Here is a 14,517-nt window from a genome sequence, read left to right on the forward strand (position 1 = left end):
CAATACACAGAATATACACAAACTTGGTTAAAAAGACCAAAATCAACAATTTCTGGGTAAAAAGGACAATTAGATTTTGATACTGTTTAAATGGACAAAAATGTAAAAATAGCCAGGATGTAACTAGTTTCATCCTACCCATTTTCAAATATTTTTTCTTATTTTTAATTTACATCAGGATGCATCCAGTTTCATCCTTGCTATTTTCTAAGTTTAAGTCATAATGAATCCAGTTTCATCCTTTCTATTTTTTTTTGTCCATTTCGCTCAAACTATTTTTACTCATCCATTTGAACCGTATTTTAAAAATATTTAAAACAAATGACAGGATCATGTACATTATCTAGCTATAGCAAGTAGTTCCACCTTAAACATAGAGCTATCCATCCTCACCCTTTGTGTTTTTTTCCTACATGCTCTCTACTTTAAAACCCCACTCCACCAGCCAATTTCACTTTATCCATCCCAAGTATTTTAAACTGCCCTTTTCTCTTATTTTTTATATGAGTAGCCCACCATTAAGATTCATAATATCTGAAACCATAGTTACATTAATTTACTAAATTAACCTTTCAGAATTTAGCATCTGATACTTTGTTATTTTAGGAAAATTAGTTTTTTTATATGGGCGGTGAAAGGTTAAAGGAGCAAAGATTCAGGAGAATTCCACAAATCATGCTATTCTTGTTTATCACGCTGTCTTTATCTCTCACTTTTGTTCTTTATCCTAAACAGTCAAATGAGAAGCCATTAAAACCATTCGACATATTCAGAGCATCCACCAACAAATGCGGTAAGTTCTTTGATTTTCACACTTTAAATTGAGATTTTTTCCAAACATCACAGTAGATGAAGTGTTTTTTGAATTATGCATATCATCTTAATGATCATCCTTTTTTTTCTTCTGATAGTCCTGATCATGTTATTTTTAGCCAAAATCACCTCATGCATGTTGTTTTCTCCGTGTGTTTTCCTATTTGAATGTTTGGGTTTGATTATGTTAGAGAAAATGAGTTTATAAAATAGTTTGGTTTTTGGTTTTGGTGGGATTGAAATTTAGGATCTATTGGTCATTAAGGACACTAGCTCATTTTCACTATTTGTGAATGAACCTTTAGTCCCACATAGGGAAAACTAAAGATGATACCTCTCCATAAGTATTGAAAATTTTGATATTAGAGTGGCCCTTGGGTCATTAGCACTTTTGTGCGAGGGAGGGGACTTAGACAACGGGCTAGTTGGTGCAATCACACATTTTCACACACGCGCGGTGCTTCGCATCGAAGCACGCACGCCGCCGTCCGTGCGGGCTCGAGTTCGGGTGTGGGTCAAGACTTATCTTTTTTGGCAAAACTTCTTTTGAATTTTTGAATTAATACTTAAAAGATTTCAAACAAAATAAATCCTTGAGCGACATTATGTCTATGCATGAACGTTATATCAACATTAATTTGCATGAACGTTTTATATCAAACTTAAATTTGCATGAACGTTTTTATTTCAAATTTAAATTTGCATGAACGTTTTATATCAAACATAATGTCGCATGAACGTTTCAAACCGTTGGAAAAATCTGAATTAATTGAAATTGTTTTAATGCGCGTTTATGAGACCTCTCTCGATTCTCCCCTATATAAAGCGATCACTTTCTCTCATTTCGTTTCCTGTCCAGGAGAGCTACTATCCTCTTCTTTTCGTCTTCTCCCCCTGTGTGGTCCTTTATTTTTCATTCCGTGCGCAATTGCTGTTGAGGTCGTAAGAGTGGGCAAGTATTGTAGTGCTAACAGTGCTTGCAACGGGCAGTTTTATCCTGGATACGAACTTGACCACATGGTATTGGCATCACTCATTCTTGAGGCGTACCGGTCAAATATCGTGTTAAGAACAGCGTGTTGAATACGTGACTCTGTCCTCTGTTTGCATTCCAATTGAGTGTTGCTTTACTTTCCAGAAATTAATCATTTTTATTCTAACATCTTTCTAGAGTGTTTTATTGTTACAAACGCAACAATCTTAAGACGATATTTCTGTTTTCTGTCTGTAAAAATGGGTAAGAACGATGTTGAAAGGCCTGCAAAGTTTTCCGGAAAAGACTTTAAGAGGTGGCAGTCAAAAATGTTACTCTTTCTAAGTTACCATGAGTTGGATTCCTATGTTCTGAAACCTTTTGATGAATCGCTGAATGATGTTGGTCGTGAGTCTTCTTTAGAAGAATGGAAGAGGAACAACTACATGTCTAAAAATCATATTCTGAATTGCTTAGAGAATGCTTTGTATGATTTTTACAATGCTAAAGAAAACTTTTCCGCTTTTGATTTATGGGCTGCTTTGGAGGCGAAATACCAAGCTGAAACTGCCGGAAGTAAGAAATTCTTGGTAGCTAGGCTTTATGAGTATAAAATGGTGAATGACAAATCTGTGGTTGATCAATTCCTTGAACTCCAGCAAATTATGAATGAAATTCTTGCGGAAGGTATGGTGATTGATGAAACTTTTCAAGTGTCTACTGCTATCGAGAAATTGCCTACTTCGTGGTCCGAGTACAAGAAGAAACTAAGACATGAAACTGCTGAAGTTACTATGGTTGAACTGGGTAAGAAAATTCAAGTTGAAGAATTGTTGTGCTCCAAGGACAAAAATGTATCTTCTTCAAGGGACATGTCTTACAAAGCTCATGTGACTGAACACAAAGGTTCCAATGCTGATAAGAACCGAAACAACTCCAAGAAACCTCCAGGCAAGAAAGGTATGTTTCAGAAACCTAAATCTAGCATTAATAAAATTAAGGGTGATTTCTATGCTTGCGGAAATCCTGGCCATATGGCGGTTCACTGTAGAAACCGTAAGGACCTTAAAAAGAAAAATAATGCTAATTTGGTTGAAAACAACAAAGATGAATTTTCTGGCACGGTATCTGAAGTGAATTTGGTAACAAATGTGAGAGACTGGTGGGTAGACTCTGTGGCTACCAAACATGTCTGTGGGAACAAAGAAATGTTCACCTCCTACAATAAGGTAGGGGAAGGAGAGAAACTCTATATGGGTAACTCATCTGCAGCTGCGGTTGTAGGAAAAGGCAAAGTTGGGCTCAAGCTCACTTCTGGAAAGACTCTCACTTTGAATGAAGTTCTTCATGTTCCGGACATCTGCAAAAATCTTGTTTCTTGTGCTGTTTTAGATGATAAGGGTTTAAAATTGTAATAGAATCTGGGAAATGTGTTGTAACTAAGGGTAAGGATTATGTGGGGAAGGGTTATAAGACTGAGGGTCTGTATAAGCTTAATGTAAACTCTGCTGTAATGAATAATAATGATTCTTATGCTTAAGTTTGTAAGTCTTTGAACGTTTGGTATGGTAGACTTGGACATGTAAATTATAAATCAATGCTTAAACTAGCCAATGTGGGCTGCATACCCAAATTTAGTTTGGAAAAGGAACACAAATGTGAAATATGCGTAGAATCAAAGTATGTTAGAAAACCTTTTAGCAAAAATGTTCAAAGAAATTCTAAACCCTTAGAATTAATCCACTCATACCTAGTTGACATGAAATCAGTTCAAATTAGAGGCGGTAAGAAATGGTTTGTTACTTTTATAGACGACTGTACTATGTACTGTCATATTTATTTGCTTAGAGGTAAGGATGATGCCTTAGAAGCATTTAAGAGGTATAAACTAGAAGTTGAAAACCAATTGAATACTACCATTAAAACCATTAGGTCTGACCGTGGTGGTGAGTACATAACTCCTATAGGAGATTTCTGTGTACAACATGGCATAATACACGATTTTACCCCTCCTTATTCACCTCAGTCGAATGGAGTAGCTGAACGTAAGAACCGCACCCTTAAGGAGATGATGAATGCCATGTTAATTAGTTCAGGATTACCTTCGAACTTGTGGGGGAAGCTGTCCTCTCAGCCTGCTATATCCTGAACAGAGTACCTTTTAAAGGATCAGATAAAACTCCATACGATTTGTGGAAAGGTAGACAACCTTCTTTAGCATACTTTAAAGTGTGGGGGTTCTTGGCTAAGGTTCAGATCCTTAAACCTAAAGCAACCAAGATAGGATCCAAAACTGTTGACTGTGTCTTCATAGGGTATCCTGAGCATACACCTGCATATAGATTTATGGTTGTGAATTCTGATGTTTCTGAAATTGGTGTAAATACTATTATGGAGTCTAGGGATGCGGTGTTTTTTGAAAAAAAAATTTCCTTTAAAATCTGACTCTCGTAAGAGAGGTGTTGATCCCCTAGATATTCCTTCAACCAGTCAGACTTTACCTTTAAAGGAAGATGAAGTAGAATTTGATCTTAGGAGGAGTAAAAGGGCTAGAACCAAAACCTCCTTTGGACCTGACTTCATAACACTAGAAGAGTCTGATCCTCAGACTTATAGAGAAGCCATGACTTCTTCTGAAGCTCCGTGGTGGAAAGAGTCTTCTATTAGTGAAATGGAATCCATCAAAGAAAATGATACATGGGAGATAGTAGATTTACCTCCAGGGTGTAAGGCCATAGGATGTAAATGGATCTTCAGGAGGAAACGTAACATAGATGGAACTATTCAAAAATACAAGGCTAGGTTAGTAGTCAAAGGCTACAAACAAAAGGAAGGTGTAGATTTCTTTGATACTTACTCACCCGTTACGAGAATTACTTCCATTAGGATGTTAATTGCTATAGCCGCGGTTCATAACCTACAAATACATCAAATGGATGTAAAGACAGCTTTTCTACATGGTGAATTAGATGAAGAAATTTACATGGAACAACCTGAGGGATTTGTAGTGAAAGGTTGTGAAAACAAAGTTTGTAAACTGAAAAAATCTTTATATGGATTGAAACAAGCACCTAAACAATGGCACGAACAATTTTATCATGTAATGTTTTCTAGTGGTTTTATAATCAATAAATCTGACAAGTGTGTATACACTAAGCTTGTAAATGATGCCTGTGTGATTGTATGCTTGTACGTTGATGATATGCTTATACTTGGTACAAACATGGATGTAATTAATTCCACTAAGAACATGTTGAATGAGAACTTTGACATGAAAGACTTAGGCCCTGCAGATGTAATCTTAGGGATGAAAATTAGGAGAAATTCTAACGGTTATAGTCTTAGTCAATCTCATTATGTTGAATCTGTGCTTAGAAAATTCAATCATTTTGATTGTAAACCTGCTTATACTCCGTATGATCCTTGTTGTAAACTCAAAAAGAACAGAGGTAATGGAGTATCACAACTTGAATACTCACGAGTTATAGGAAGTCTGATGTATTTGATGAACTGTACTAGGCCAGACATTGCTTATGCTGTGAGTAGGTTAAGTAGGTATACTTGTAATCCAGGGCAGGAACACTGGGATGCACTTTTTAGAGTGTTGAGGTATTTGAAATACACGTTGACCTTTTGTTTGAATTATGAAAGGTATCCTGCCGTCCTTGAGGGATTTTGTGATGCAAACTGGATATCAGACTCAGAGGAGTCTAAGTCTACGAGTGGATATGTTTTCACTCTAGCATGTGGGGTGTTTCTTGGAAGAGTTCCAAACAGACCTGCATAGCTCGATCCACTATGGAATCTGAGTTTATTGCGCTAGATAAAGCAGGAGAGGAAGCCGCTTGGCTAAGATGCTTTTTAGAAGACATTCCTCTCTGGCATAGGCCTGTGCCGGCTATCTATACATTGTGATAATCAAGCTGCCATAGCTAAAGCTAAAAAAACTACTATAATGGGAAGTCTATACATATAAAAAGAAGACACGATACCCTAAAACAACTAATCTCAAAAGGCGTTATTTCCATTGATTGGGTTAAGTCCAAGGAGAATATCGCGGACCCTTTGACGAAAGGTTTGTCCAAGGAGATAGTTAGTAATGCATCTAAGGGGATGGGGCTTAGGCTCATTAAATAAACTTGCCATGAAGGATACTCAACCTTGCTGACTGGAGATCCCAAGATCAAGGTTTCGAATGAGAAACTAATTTGTGGCGGGTCAAGGTAAACACTATCAGATAATTCATTCTCTGCCCCTTCCCTATGGTGTAGACGTGATAGTGTGACTGCATGTGAGGATGACTTTCTATTAAGTCTCAATGAGTTCTATAGTTTCAATTTTAGATTGAAGTGGGGTGTAGCAGTAAACACTCTTGATAAAACTCACCTATCTGAATGTGGAAGTGGGTCGCTTCCTATGAGAAGAGAGCTGATTATCTAGAGCATTCGGAGAAACGGGATTTGTCCAGGGCCAAAAAGGACACAACGACACGAACTCGACATCACCTAGAGAGATATCACGCGTGGTTATTATCGCGGATTACACCAAACGATGGTAGTTCAAGACATCGCGTTCACTGTCCATCAAGTAGTTCCGGAAATTTCTCACTAAGCAAAGGTTGAAGACCTCATGGACACCTCCTTCCTAAGTGGTATTTCTCGCTTTCCGTTTTCTGATTTTTTATCGGTATTTCATTCATGTGGGGGATTGTTAGAGAAAATGAGTTTATAAAATAGTTTGGTTTTTGGTCTTGGTGGGATTGGAACTTAGGATCTATTGGTCACTAAGGACACTAGCTCATTTTCATTATTTGCGAATGAACCTTTAGTCCCACATAGGGAAAACTAAAGATGATACCTCTCCATAAGTATTGAAAATTTTGATATTAGAGTGGCCCTTGGGTCATTAGCACTTTTGTGCGAGAGAGAAGACTTAGGCAACGGGCTAGTTGGTGCAATCACACATTTTCACACACGCGCGGTGCTTCGCACCGAAGCACGCACGCCGCCGCCGCCGTCCGTCCGTGCGGGCTGGCCGGGCCGGGCTCGGGTTCGGGTGTGGGTGTGGGTGTGGGTCAAGACTTATCTTTTTTGGAAAAAATTCTTTTGAATTTTTGAATTAATACTTAAAAGATTTCAAACAAAATAAATCCTTGGGCGACATTATGTCTATGCATGAACGTTATATCAACATTAATTTGCATGAATGTTTTATATCAAACTTAAATTTGCATGAACGTTTTTATTTCAAATTTAAATTTGCATGAACGTTTTATATCAAACATAATGTTGCATGAACGTTTCAAACCGTTGGAAAAATCTGAATTAATTGAAATTGTTTTAATGCGCGTTTATGAGACCTCTCTCGATTCTCCCCTATATAAAGCGATCACTTTCTCTCATTTCGTTTCGTGTCCAGAAGAGCTACTATCCTCTTCTTTTCGTCTTCTCCCCCTGTGTGGTCATTTATTTTTCATTCCGTGCGCAATTGTTGTTGAGGTCGTAAGAGTGGGCAAGTACTGTAGTGCTAACAGTGCTTGCAACGGGCAGTTTTATCCTGGATACGAACTTGACCAGAGGGTATTGGCATCACTCATTCTTGAGGCGTACCGGTCAAATATCGTGTTAAGGATAGTGTGTTGAACACGTGACTCTGTCCTTTGTTTGCAGTCCAATTAAGTGTTGCTTTACTTTCCAGAAATTAATTGGTGGGCCCGGAGATGTATAAAATTTGAAGCGTAATAAAACGCGGGCCTACAGTAATACCGCAAGTGCACGGTCGTCAGTTGTAGCTGGTGCAAGTACGGGTCGATCCACAGAGACTGGGTGTGTTTTGGAGTTTTCTAGCTATTTTGGGTTCTAAATTGCTATTGGGCTTTTGAGTTAAGGTGATAACAATGGGCTATGGGCTTTGGTACCAATGAGTTTTGAGTACCAATGAAGTGAACTGATCCTTTGTACTCAAGTGGTCTGGGCTCAATATTCTTGAAGTGAACTGAGCCTTGGGCTCAGTTGGATGGGCCTCAGGTTAAGCTAGGCTTTTGGTTTACACCTGAACTTGGCCTTTCCTTGGAAATGAGATGAACTGAGCTTGGTAATGAAGTGGGCTTTGGTTGACTCAACAGTGGACTGGGCCTTTGGCCTTACAATGAGCTGGTCCTTTGCAAAACAGAATGCAATTAAGAGACAATGGCCAAGGCAGGGCAGTAAGCTAACAAGCCAAGACAATGGCTCTAATGAGGCAAAGGAAGCTAGAGAAGACAATGCTATTTACAATGCAATGCTATTTACAGTGAAATGAAAACAGAAAAGAAACAGAGAAAGAAAACAGATGAAGTGAATAAGAAAACAGTGAGACAAAAACACTAAAGTGACAGTGGTAAAGACAATGAAACAATGGAAGCATATACAATGGCAGTGAAATGGTGATTGTTAACAGTGGCAAAGTGCCAACGAAGCAAAGTAAGTTACAAAAGAAAGTGGTAAGAGAAAGGTGACAGTGAAGATGATGTGAAGCAATGGTATTGAAGTAAACCAAGGCTGTTGCCAAGGGCAGGAGTATGGAGAAGGTGAAATGGTGAAGGTGAGCCTAGGCATACTACTAGAGTGGGAAGAGAACTAGTTTGCTCACAGTCACTAGTGAGCACTAGTTTCTCCCCACTGCTCAATCAACACAATGCTCTAAAGGCTTTAGCCTAACATTCACACAAAACAGTAAACATGAGTGATGAAAGAACACTAGGATGTTGAATCCACCATTAACCTAGGGGATATTCTACTCACAACTAAAATAGTTACCAAAGTACTAATTGTCTGATTAAAGTACAACTAGTCTAAGGGCTTAACAACATTGGACATGAGCTGCACATGATGAAGACTATCTTATTGATTCATGGTTTCATCTAGTCCTAGCATTTGAGGTTTAGAACATACATAACAAGAACATTAGAGAACAGGAAAACATAAATAATGAACAAAAGATGAACAATGAAGGAACAAACATCACAAACATCACATTAACAACAGCTTAACATGAACAACAAATTGAACAGAACACATACATGATTAAACAGGAACAGTGCATGAAACAGCACAAATTGAAGAGACTCAAAAAAACATTAACAGAACATAACAGTTCTGGACACTGGCTATTCCAGCATAAGCCTTTACATCACACATCAGTTGCCTTTTATAGTTTTACAAAATATCCCCAAATTTCGAAACCCTAACTTGCAAACCCTAATTTTTGAATTGAAAAGTCCACTCACCTAATCCCTGAATTGATGTCGACCCATGCCTATTCTCTCTTCTCTGCTCCTCTCCATGTCTTCAATTGCGTCTTATAGCCTCACCTAATTTATTGATTTATCACCTAGGGTTTCAGTGGTGAAAAATCAATGAGTTAGATGGCTATAGAGGTAGGGGAGGTAGCTACGGCGTGTAGGTGGTGTTTGGTGACAGTGGAGGAAGTGGCGATGGCAGGGTGGCAGTGGACATGGAAGAGAGGCAGGAGCAGAGCTCGACTGCAACTGTCGGGGGAAGAAGAGAGTTTTTGGGGAAAAAAGATTTGGGGAAGAAGAACTTGTTTGGGTGAAGTCGATGGTTTTGGATGCTAGGGTGTGAAGCGGGTGTAGCGAACTTTGATGAACAGCAAGTAAAGGGCGTTGGATGATCCCATATAGATTGAATCGAACGGCTACGATGGAGAGGTATGTAGCGACCGTTGGATTATGAGATACAACAAAACTGACGGCTTCAGATGGAGTTAGGTACTATGGTGTTTGACAGGAGCTTCGGATTTTGATGCACAATGATGAGGCGACCGTTGGATGACAAGATGGATCCAATCTGACGGCTCTCATGGAAATGGATATGGATAATGGAAATGGATTTGGGTAAGGGTTTTGGGCCTTGGGTATGCCAAGCCCATATCTTCTTTAAGAACAATTCTTCCTCTTCAAGCCCACTTCTCGTTGATCCAGCTCTTGCAAACATCATTCTTCGCTTCCTCCTAGCGGGAGTCTTTGCCGTTCCTTTGCTCTTTTCGCTCCGTGAGATAACCATGCTTTATTTAGTACCTAAAAATGCAAAATTAATTAATAAAAAGATTTATTCTCGAAAACAATGAAAATACAGAATATGGGTTAAAAATGGAGAATTAGAGCACAAAAGATGAGTTAAATGCCAAGAAAAATATATATAAATATGCACTTTTTAGCACTCATCAAATACCCCCAAACCTGAATTTTACTTGTCCTCAAGTAAAACAAAACTAAGGAAATCCTACTTATACCACTGTCGCTGGTCTCTCGAATGCATTTAGCGTATGCACTAAGCCTTTTAAACCACTAAGTGTCCCTAGTGGACGAGTTGAAGTCTCGTGAAGGTTTGCTTAGAACGTACCTACAAAGTTCTAGGTCAAAATATAAGCTCAGATTCCATCAAACGTGACATGTGCAAGTCAGTTAAGCTCACAACAAAATGGAGATGTCAATCTAGCTATCAAGGCACAATCCTAGCACTGATAACAAAAAAAGGACATGTGATAAGAGTGTAAAGTGTATCTACACATGTGTAAAGAAAGATCTGAAGTTATGACTACTAATCACCAAGATATAGTTTCTCAGGCTAAGAACCAAGGTCGAAATCTAGCTAGCTGTCCGGACTTTACGAGAATTGTGAATGAGTAGGAGGTGTTTCACAATTACTCGCGTTGTACATCAATGGCATACACCCTTCCTTGCTTATTACAATAAAACAACAAAATGACTCTTTACATGACTCTTATTTACATTGACTACTCTCTTTTATTTTTGGAACAAGAGATGTTGGAATTGATAAATACTTGATTTTTTTTTTTTTTTTTGTATTTTTCTGATATTTTTTTTTCTGAATATATACATCGTTTTTTTTTTTTTTTTTTTTTTTTTTTTTTTTTTTTTTTTTTGAAAAGGAAACACTTTTGATACATATACAAATGGAAACAAAAGATTACATGACACTTTGCAAGAGGTAGCCCTTTTTGATGCACCCAGTTAAATTCGATGGTTGTCTTTCTTAATGTAACCTCCACCTTCTATCCCAACCAACCAAAGAACAAGCTAGTCAAGTTTCGTTCAGTATTCTAAAGTGATTGGCAATCGTAACTTCCTATCAAACACCTTGAAGATCGAGGCCATACATGTATTGGTAGATCGTGCGCGTGCAAATTTCTTATCACTATGTGAATTGTGCTAGAATCAGGGTGCCTAAATATCTAGACTAAGACTCCTAATAATTACATATTTGCACAAGAGTCAATATTTCAAGGTAAATGAGCTCCATTTTTATGATTTTTTAATTTTTTTATTTTTTTATTTTGATTTTTCATTTTTTTGGAATTTTTCAATTTTTTCAAAAAGATGGAGTTCTTGTTTTCAATTATAGCATGTGATCGAAGTATCTACTTTTCACCCCCAAACCTAAACTAAACATTGTCCTCAATGTTTCAAAATATGAACAAAATTATAATACAACATATGAAGAGGATCATGTTGAGTAGAGAAAAAGGAAAGAGAATACCCGATTTCGGCGAAAGCAATATTAGAACTCCGTTATTCAAGGCAAGAATCCAACATATTTCAGCCGAGATCATATTGGATTAACAAAATATATACAAAAGGAACAAAAGGGTTTTAAGAAATTTTATCTACTGGATTATATACAAAAATTCACCATACACTAACAATCTAAAGAGTTGAGGATCAACCCAAAAGACAAAGTGTAGAGGTTTCAACAGCTTCACACAATAATAATATGATAGGCATGCAAGTGAAGCTGTGAAACAAAATGAGCTACCCCCAAACCTGGATTTTACAGAAGATATAATTTTGGATACAAAATCTCGCAGTTTTGGGGGTTCATCATGCACAAGGTCTAGCTCGAAATGAACTGTGCTAGGGACGGGAAACATGCTAATTCCAACTGTGGTTCCTCAGATGTATTATACTTAGAAGCAAAATAGTCCAAGAGGACTTGGGAAGCACACAGTTCCAAACCTAGGTTGGGCATTCTCAGAAAAATTGGTTTGACAATATCGGTACAAACCAAATCTAGGTTGGATGGAAGGCCATCAGATTGTGACTCATGTAGGAAGATAGGCACATCATTATTAATCACATCAACATCTCCTAAGTCTTCTACAAGTGTCACAACATGCTCACAATCATCAAACAAATTGGCAAGATCACAATCAGAGTCATCAACATCATCAACAGATTCATTCTCATGCATCGGCAAATCAGGAGAAATATCACAATGTGACCTAGGTAGAGAATCAGACACAACAATTATATTTTCATGCATATTAGTGTCAACAGAAGATTCTATATTACCTAAGTCATCTTCATAGGACAGATGCACATGCTCAAAATCAGTATCAACATCACATGTATATGGAATACTAGAAGAAACATCATTCATGAAGGTCGAGGCAGAGAAGCCTAATGTATTTGAACCCAAAGGTTCCATAACATTTTCAGCATAGACATGTTCTTCTAACATAACATCATCATCATAGTAATATGCATACTTGTCCCTATTAGCAGTTGTGGTGTCATTAGTCAACTCATGTTCCTCTAGATTAGGTTCATATTCAATATCATACACATGAGAAGGACTAGACATGCTATTTCCAAAGTTCAATTCATTACCACCAATATCATGTGACAGTGTCTCAGTTTCCCTAATGGACTCCCAGTGACGGGTTTTCTCTGCAATCTCAGCTAAAAATTTCCATGCATCATCCACAGTTTTATCAAGAAATTCACCATTACACATACACTCAACCATGGCTCGAGATTTAAAGTCTAGTCCCTCATAGAGGATAGCGACAAGTCTCCACTTCTCAAATCCATGGTGTGGACATTCGCTCAACAAATCATTAAAACGTTCAAAATAGTCAAAAACAGTTTCCTCATCCAACTGGACAAAACAATTGATATTTTGACGAATAGCGATGGTCCTATGATGTGGAAAAAATCTTTGGAAAAATTGATTAGTGAGTTGTTCCCAAGTGGTGATTGATTGTGGTCTCAAACCGTAAAACCATGTTTTGGCCCTTTCCTTTAGAGAAAATGTAAACAAACGCAATTTCAGAGAGTCTTCGGACATATGATCAGGTTGCATCGTCCGACAAATTTGTTCAAACTCTCTTACATGAGTATAGGGGTTCTCAGAATCGAACCCTCGAAATAAAGGAAGTATTTGTATCATGCTTGCATTTATTTCAAAAAGGTCATTGGTTTGAGGTAAGACAATACATGATGATGGAATTTTTATTGTGGGACACATGTATTCATGGAGAGTATTAGGTTGGCCCATTTTGAAAAGACACAAAGCCCACTATTTGGTTTAATGGGTTTTCAAAAATTTGGTTTTTTATGGGAAAATTTTGGTTTTGATGGGATATATTTGAAAAAGAAAATTTGGTTTAAAAATGGGAGCAAAGTAGAAATTTGGTTTTAAAATTTGGGAGCAAAAGAAAATTTTGGTTTGTTGATGGGAGAGATTTTTTTTTTTTTTTTTTTTTTTTGAAGAAAATAAAATTTGGTTTTTGAATGGGAGCAGGCCCACTGTTGGTCCTCTAATGGAATGGGAGGAAGGCTGCGGCCCACGAAACACTAAGTTTTAATTTTTGAAAGTTTAATTTGGCCCAGTTGGTTAAGGCCCGACGTTTGTTTTAAAACTTTGGTTTCGAGGTCCACTCTTGAGTGGAAACAAGCCCACAATCGGTTACAAGCTCAGCTGGGTTTAAACCCAGAGTCCAAAATACAAGTCCAATGAAAGAATTTAAACAAGCCCACAAATTAAACAAACAAGCCCACAAAAATTAATTACAAACCCAACAAAAAATAAAAAGCCCAAAAATTGGCTTTAATATTACAAGCCCACAATTAAAAATTGGAAGCCCACAATTTGGGTTCTCTTAAATGGGTTACCTTTTAAGCACAGCCCAGCTGCTCTGATATTGTTGCAAAAACCCAGTTGGGCTTTGGTTCTTTTCCTTGGTGGCGTCCCAGCAGAGGAAAAACTGGTTCAGAACAGCAGGTCCAACAGCAAATGAAGTGAAGCAGATGCAGATGCAAATGCTATGCAGTGAAATGCAAAAATAGCTAATAAAACTACAAGAAAAACACAGCACCAATCCCCGGCAGCGGCGCCAAAAACTTGGTGGGCCCGGAGATGTATAAAATTTGAAGCGTAATAAAACGCGGGCCTACAGTAATACCGCAAGTGCACGGTCGTCAGTTGTAGCTCGTGCAAGTACGGGTCGATCCACAGAGACTGGGTGTGTTTTGGAGTTTTCTAGCTATTTTGGGTTCTAAATTGCTATTGGGCTTTTGAGTTAAGGTGATAACAATGGGCTATGGGCTTTGGTACCAATGAGTTTTGAGTACCAATGAAGTGAACTGATCCTTTGTACTCAAGTGGTCTGGGCTCAATATTCTTGAAGTGAACTGAGCCTTGGGCTCAGTTGGATGGGCTTCAGGTTAAGCTAGGCTTTTGGTTTACACCTGAACTTGGCCTTTCCTTGGAAATGAGATGAACTGAGCTTGGTAATGAAGTGGGCTTTGGTTGACTCAACAGTGGACTGGGCCTTTGGCCTTACAATGAGCTGGTCCTTTGCAAAACAGAATGCAATTAAGAGACAATGGCCAAGGCAGGGCAGTAAGCTAACAAGCCAAGACAATG

General features: G+C 38.0%; 1 non-coding gene across 1 annotated transcript; it reads left to right on the forward strand.

The window, feature by feature from the left end:
* The first annotated feature begins 12,673 nt into the window (after positions 1 to 12,673).
* LOC113341784 lies at positions 12,674 to 12,777 on the forward strand. Its single transcript, XR_003356140.1, has one exon. It is a non-coding gene; the product is annotated as a small nucleolar RNA R71 (small nucleolar RNA).
* The last annotated feature ends 1,740 nt before the right edge of the window (positions 12,778 to 14,517 follow it).

This window comes from Papaver somniferum, chromosome 1, assembly GCF_003573695.1.
Source record: "Papaver somniferum cultivar HN1 chromosome 1, ASM357369v1, whole genome shotgun sequence".
NCBI lineage: Eukaryota > Viridiplantae > Streptophyta > Magnoliopsida > Ranunculales > Papaveraceae > Papaver > Papaver somniferum.